Here is a 7,855-nt window from a genome sequence, read left to right on the forward strand (position 1 = left end):
CCCCTCCAAAAACCCACCCCCATACACACACAAACTCACTCTATGGTCAGTTTGGATGAGCTATTACCAGCAGGAGAGTGAGTTTGTGTGTGTATGGGGGTGGGTTTTTGGAGGGGGGTGAGGGAGTGAGAGAACCTGGATTTGTGCAGGAAATGGCCTAACTTCATTATCATGCACATTGTGTAAAGAGTTGTCACTTTGGATGGGCTATCACCAGCAGGAGAGTGAATTTGTGTGGGGGGGTGGAGGGTGAGAAAACCTGGATTTGTGCTGGAAATGGCCTAACCTGAAGATTACTTTAGATAAGCTATTACCAGCAGGACAGTGGGGTGGGAGGAGGTATTGTTTCATATTCTCTGTGTATATATAAAGTCTGCTGCAGTTTCCACGGTATGCATCTGATGAAGTGAGCTGTAGCTCACGAAAGCTCATGCTCAAATAAATTGGTTAGTCTCTAAGGTGCCACAAGTACTCCTTTTCTTTTTGCATTAGGCTTGTGTACATTTAAAATGTTGAGTTGTTTAATTCTTGTTGGCATGACCAATATAGACATTCCACTTCCTCTATAAGTTAGCGCTGGAACAGCAGCTATAGAGGAAATGAATCATTCCTCTATTTCTGGTTTCAGAGTAGCAGCCATGTTAGTCTGTATCCTCAAAAAGAAAAGGAGTACTTGTGGCACCTTAGAGACTAACCAATTTATTTGAGCATAAGCTTTCGAGAGCTACAGCTCACTTCATCGGATGCATTCAGTGGAAAATACAGTGGAGAGATTTATATACATAGAGAACATGAAACAATGGGTGTTACCATACACACTGTAACCAGAGTGATCACTTAAGATGAGCTATTACCAGCAGAAGATGGGGAGGGGGGTGGGGGGGGAACCTTTTGTACTGATAATCTAGGTGGGCCATTTCCAGCAGTTGACAAGAATGTCTGAGGAACAGTGGAGGGGGCAGGGAAATAAACATGGGGAAATAGTTTTACTTTGTGTAATGACCCATCCACTCCCAGTCTCTATTCAAGCCTAAGTTAATTGTATCCAGTTTTCAAATTAATTCCAATTCAGCAGTCTCTCGTTGGAGTCTATTTTTGAAGTTTTTTTTGTTGAAGAATTGCCACTTTTAGGTCTCTAATCGAGTGACCAGAGAGATTGAAGTGTTCTCCGACTGGTTTTTGAATGTTATAATTCTTGACATCTGATTTGTGTCCATTTATTCTTTTACGTAGAGACTGTCCGGTTTGGCCAATGTACATGGCAGAGGGGCATTGCTGGCACATGATGGCATATATCACATTGGTAGATGCAGGTGGATGAGCCTCTGATAGTGTGGCTAATGGGATTAGGCACTATGATGGTGTCCCCTGAATAGATACGTGGACACAGTTGGCAATGGGCTTTGTTGCAAGGATAGGTTCCTGGGTTAGTGGTTCTGTTGTGTGGTTGCTGGTGAGTATTTGCTTCAGGTTGGGGGGCTGTCTGTAAGCAAGGACTGGCCTGCCTCCCAAGATCTGTGAGAGTGATGGGTTGTCCTTCAGGATAGGCTGTAGATCCTTGATGATGCACTGGAGAGATTTTAGTTGGGGGCTGAAGGTGATGGCTAGTGGCGTTCTGTTATTTTCTTTGTTGGGCCTGTCCTGTAGTAGGTGACTTCTGGGTACTCTTCTGGCTCTGTCCATCTGTTTCTTCACTTCAGCAGGTGGGTATTGTAAGAATGCTTGATAGAGATCTTGTAGGTGTTTGTCTCTGTCTGAGGGGCTGGAGCAAATGCAGTTGTATCGTAGAGACAGTGATTGCTCCAGGCAGTGCTCTGCTCTCCTTCCTGTTGAACAGTGGATGGATTCCTATTAAAAAGAGACAGTGGTGCAGGGATATACTATAGAGTGGGTTCGCTGAGTACAGATTAAAGTGCATTATTTTGAACATCTTATCTCCTCTTGGAGGCTCGTTTGTCTCTCTAGATTTGAAAAGAGGAAGCTCAGACTAGTCATACGGATTATGAATCATGAATGTTTCTCAAAGTAATCTTCCTACCCAGACTGTAAATACTTTCACAGAAACTATTTTAGCTGCTTGGCCATCTCTGCTTTACAAAAGCTATTGAAATGTTCCGAATAATAGATGAATCTAAGACTCTCAGAATATCAGAATTTAGGAGGATGAACCTCTCAATCCATTTTTCCTAATTTTTAAAATGATTTTTTCACTCTGGTATGCTGTCATAGAAGTTGATCGCCTAAATCTGTTACTTCATTCATATTTCTTGTACTACAGTACTGTATGGTGGTTCATAGGCACATAAACTGTGTGCACTTTGTTTTGGGGACTATTTCATTCTGTGTTTATACAACACCCAGCACGATGGGGCCGTGGTCCGTGACTGGGGCTCTTCAGTGCTACCACAATGCAAAGTATAATATAACTCGGATACCGTGGTGATGGACGTGATATAACTGATAGGCTAAAAGTGGGGAGTGAGAGTCAGAGTTTCTGGCTTATATTCCCAGTTCTACAAGTAACTGACTTCAGGCAGGGATTTCTGTGCCTCAGTTTCCCTTTCTGCATAATAGGTATAATACTTCTACTGAAGGTCGTAATTAGGCTGAATTAGTATCCATGAAGAACTTTGAGAGCCTTGGATGAAAGATGCTACTGAAGTGCAAAACATTATTATAGATACAAATCTGGAATTAACGCCTGTGGAGCATGTTGAAATCCTCAGGTGGAAGAGCAAAGTATTATTATTACTGTTTAATTCTTTAAAACATTTTGTGATCCAAACTATATGGAAGATGCAAAACAAAGTAAGCATCTCTGAAGTAAATTTAATGACAACTGTTTGTTTTATAGATTTAATCCAGGAGTTTCCTGAGGTGTCGCAGGAATCGTACTGGAACACAGATCTGCTGACTCCCAGGCTTGTGCTTTAACCATTAGACCATGCTCATTCATGAAATTCTCTGTGTGTGGGGTGTTAGAAATTCTATTTCAATGGGTAGGCAACTGGTATTTCTAGTGATTCCTTCTCATTCTGTAGTAGGGAAGAGGAAGGATTGCTACATTAAGTTGTATTTCCCCTTTTTCCATTTAATAGGTGGAGTTGGAGGGGGGAATACTGCAAAAACACACATGGAGTATGGTGCCTGTGTTTGTATTTGAGTTACAGTCACTCAAATGGTGGCAGTAAGCACATCTTAAGCTAGTATGCTCCAGTATCGGTGCTGTAAATGGTATTTTTTTTATATGGGGCAGGATACTGCCTGATAGAGCAGTGGCATGGAGCTTCCCGCTCTCTCGGGAAGTGTCCTGGCATAGAGGCAGCTAAAGAAAGCAGACCAGGATCTGACCATGCTCTTTGCTTCAGGGATCACTCGTGCACACAATTAGTTTACGTGAATTGGAGAGGAGAAGTTTAAATTTAAACCCTGCAGCCTGTCAATAAAACTTAGAGACAAGGTGGGTGAGGTAATCTCTTCTATTGGCCCAGCTTCTGTGGGTGAGAGAGACAAGCTTTCAATCTTATACACAGCTCTTCTTCAGGTCTGGGAAACATACTGGCAAATAAATCTGACAGCAGCCTATGGCTCTTTGGAGAGGGTTGGGGGGCAGTGGGTTTGGAATGAAAGAGGCCTTGGGCAAAACCTGTGCACATCCCCAAGGACAAGGATTAATGCTTTCTGAGTCCCTCCTCCTACTCTTACAATGCTACCTGCCCCTGAGGGTATGTCTACTCAGCATTTTGGCCAGAGTGGGAGCAAGTCTTCCAGCCTGGGTCAGCAGACTTTGGGTAGCAGGGCTCATGCTAGTGCTCTAAAAACAGCTTTATAGACAGTGCTTTGAAAAGGGGGCTTGGGCTGGAAGTTCTTAGGCTTCAGATCCCAAGCCCCACTTCAAAGCACTGTCTGTACAGCTATTCTGGGAGCGCTAGGGCAAGCCCCAAGTCTGTTAACCTGGTCTGGGAGACTTGCTCTAAAAAGCTGGCTAGACATATTCTGCAAGCCCTCTTCCTGACTGCAAGTTAGGCTGAGCCAATCAGAGCAGTAACAAAACCCAGTGACTTATGTGAGCAACTTCTTAGGCTGTAAGCTCTTAGAGCAAAACCTTGCTCCCACTAAAGTTAACGGAAGGTTTTCCATATATTTCAAAGGGTCCAGGATCAGCTCCATAGCTGCTAACTATGGAGGGAGCAGAAATGTAAAAAGCTTTCAGAAAATAGCTATAATATAGCCATTTAAAAACCTTGAGAATAGTCCTATTCCCTATTTTATATAGGTTCTTATATCTCCTTCATCAGCGTAGCATCTAAGCTCCTTTCAGTAGTGCATTAAGCAATGTGACTCATCTGTCAGGTGAGGTGTGTTCTTTCTCTCATCCTTTCCCCAAAGGTACAACTGTGTGTGTGTGTATTTGGGGGGAGGGGGAATTTTTTTTTTAAAGTTACACACCATTTTCTGTGTGTTAGTCAAAGAAGTGCACCTTGCACCTGGAGCAGAAGATGGTGAGGTTTGTGGTGGTGCCTAGTCCCTGTGGGAGTTCATTCCACAGTCTCAAACTGACCCCTGAGAAAACTGTCTTCTGCACAGACAAGCTTCATCCTTATGGTAAAAGTGCTATTGTGCCAGAGGAGAGGAGTTGTCCGTTATGGTCTCCATCCTGCAACCTTATGTGATCTTCTGGATATGCTGCACCCAGGCCATTGAGTGCCTTTAAGAGCAAGAGCAAGACCTTAAAATGTGACTGTTCTAGTGTGGAAAGTGGAGGTCAGGGGTGATGGGCTCATGGTTGCCCGTGCTGCTGAGATGATGCACTGCAGCATTCTGTATGAGTTGGAGTTTCTGAAGAGCTGATGGCTTCATGCCCAGGTATTTCATATTGCTGTAGTCCAGATGGGAGGTGTTGAAGGTGTGTATAATAAGCCCTCCGTCTTGGGATGGAGTCTCCTAGCCAACCATAGAGGGTAGAAAGCAGCTTCCTTGAGTAATGCTATGTGAAAGGTTAGTGTTGGCAAGGAATCCAGAAGCATCTCAAACTACTGACTGAATTGGCCAGTGCTGGTTGTTTCCGAAGTGGGAAATGTGTTATGATACACCCCTGGGACAGCAGTAACATAAAGTTATGGTGCTTTAGGCACATCTGGCGAAAATACTTATTGGTCTGCTGAGTCCCATCCTAAATACTGGGGAAGTGCCGCTTCTTTGTGGCATTAGCTATTGTATTTTGTAGATATTCCCTTGGAAGCCAGACAAACTCAAATTAGAAATAGGGCACAAATTTATAATCGTGAGGGTGGATAACCATTGGAATAAACTACCAAGGGAAGTGATGGATTCTCCATTTCTTGATGTCTTCAGAGCAAAACCAGATGCCTTTCTGGAAGGGCAAAACCGGATGCCTTTCTTAGCCAAACACAAATCACTGGGCTCAGTGTCAGGCTGACTGGGTGAAATGTAATGGCCTGTGATATACAGGAGGCCAAACATTCATAGACATCCTCTGTGAATGTTGATATTTCAGTATAAGAGCATGTAGGCTATGCGAGGAGTGAAGAGGCTGTTGAAAAATAACGTAGCTGCTGTGCAGTGAAACGTTCCTCTGAAGTGCTCCTTTGTGAGAGAGCACTCTGAGGAACTCCGTGGGATCTCAGAGCGGTGTCGTGTCAGCCACAGTGCTCAGACGCCTCAAATACAAAGATTATGTGCAGCTCTAGCAATCACCTGTCTACCAGATGGTTTGAAATTTTTGCAATGAGACCCTTGTTAATGTTTCTGTAGCGGGGTAGGCACCCGCTCCTGCCCTTCGGGGCTTAAAACAGCCTGGAGAGGGCTGTGGCTGGGGCGAGAAGCCTGGGCTGATAGGGGAAGGTAGGCTCAGCTGAGGCCATGCCCCAGTCAGGCCCAGCTGGCTCCTATAAGAGGCTGCGAGCCAAGAGTCCAGACAGTTTCCTTCTGCCTGTAGAGGGAGAAGGGCCTGGCTGCAGGGCAGGATACCTAGATTAGAGTAGGGTTGGGGAAGGGCCAGAGGGGCTGGGAGCTCTGGCCTAGAAAGCCCCAGGATGCTGGCCTGACTACAGGCTGAATAGGTGCAGGGTTGCAGAGGGGCAGCCCATGGGTATGTAGAGGCAGCAGGTCCTGAACCCCCTTCCCTGTGATGAGTGGCTTATATACTGCAGTCTGCCCCAGAGAGTGGGGCTAGATGGGGCCTGGCAGTAGCCCAGACTGAGGTGGGGTTAGAGGGTGGGGGTTCCCCGGGTGGGGAAACCCCGAACCTGAGAGTGTGGGAGTACTGCCAGGGGGGCCAGCACCCCAGAGAAAGGGGCACCGGGTCCTGGGAGGGATATGGGGGCTGGCAGTAAAGCGGATCACCGGCCTGCAGAGGGCGCTCCGGTGGCTGGACGAGCTAATTCCTGACGACTACCAGCAGGAGGCGCCGCAGGGGTGAGTCCGCACGCTTATAGTTTCCAATACATAATGCACATAGACCAACAATTTTCAATGCTCCTACATTGCCATGAGAAAGAGTTGCCTATATTGTTGCAGTGCAATATAGCCTTATTGTCAAGCAACTCTAATTAAGAATTGAAGTATGTATTATTTATTGTCATGGGGTATGACAACACTGCACTCTGAGGTGTGATAGACATACTCATGCTAGCTTTGTCTGTGCTATCATGGCTACACTAGCAGTGTAGGTGCAGCGGGATGGGCTTCAGCGCAGGCTGTACGCAGGGGACCCTGGGCACGTACTTGCATTGGGAGCCCAGGCTGCTGCAGCTCCACTGCTATGATCAGCTGTGATGGCATGGGTAAAGTTAGCGGATGTATGCCGGCTTGTGACAATCACACCTGAGATTGCAGTGTAGACATACCCTTACGTGTGATGATCCAAAGCCGGCACAGAATTTGCTGCTACGTGAACCACAATGGAAACGAGTGGATGCATTAAAATAAGAATGAAGGAAAGGGGTGGGGGCAGTAAGGAAGGAAATAACATAAAAACAGAAGGAGCTAGAACCTGATCCAGTTAAACTGGTATATATCTGGGATAACTCAACTGATGTCCCTGAAATTGTCCTGGATTTACATCCATATAACTGGGATTGGAATTACCCTCGATATAGACTTTACTATTTTTTGAGTAGTCTAAATTTTCAAGACTGAAATATTTTGAGTCTCTAACTTTCATAGAAAAATAGATCACATTTGGGTTCTATATTCTGCTTATCTGAAACTTCTCCTACAGTTTCAACTGGATAAAATATTCTTCTGGTCGTGTCCTTAGCTGCTGTTTTGTCCCCTTAATAACCATCCACCTAAGAAATGGCTGCCTTTCAAAGGGTAGTGAAGTGATATTTCTAGAGACAGGGTCCTTGTTACAAGTGCAGGGCTCTTACTGAAGTCAAAGAGAACGCTGTGAACACAGTATTTAACCCTATTTGTGTCTGCTTGTGAAGGGTTTACACAATATTCTATTTGAGTATGTGTTTATCATTAGCAATGAACACTGCTGCCCCTCACTTTCTCATGCTCCCTCCCACCTGTGGTCCCAGCCTCCTCAAACTCAAGGGGTTATTAGGGTTACAGCACAAACAGAGATCAGAGAGTGGAATGCTTCTTCCGAGGTTTATGGGTAGAGGAGCAGAAAGTGTATGTCAGATGAAAAATGTGTTGCTTGAATCAAAGCCTGAAGACTGGACATAAAGTAGCATGAAAGATAAGTTGAGTTATATGCAGTATGGGAATGTGTTTGTTGCTTAAGAGTGGCCTGTATGTATATTTTCAGGGGCTCCTATGTTGTGCATTTTCTTTTTCCAGTGATTTGTGTAAATTTGCAGAGGCGGAAGTGGGAAGGGGT

This window comes from Eretmochelys imbricata, chromosome 10 (assembly GCF_965152235.1).
Source record: "Eretmochelys imbricata isolate rEreImb1 chromosome 10, rEreImb1.hap1, whole genome shotgun sequence".
In the NCBI taxonomy this organism is placed as follows: domain Eukaryota; kingdom Metazoa; phylum Chordata; order Testudines; family Cheloniidae; genus Eretmochelys; species Eretmochelys imbricata.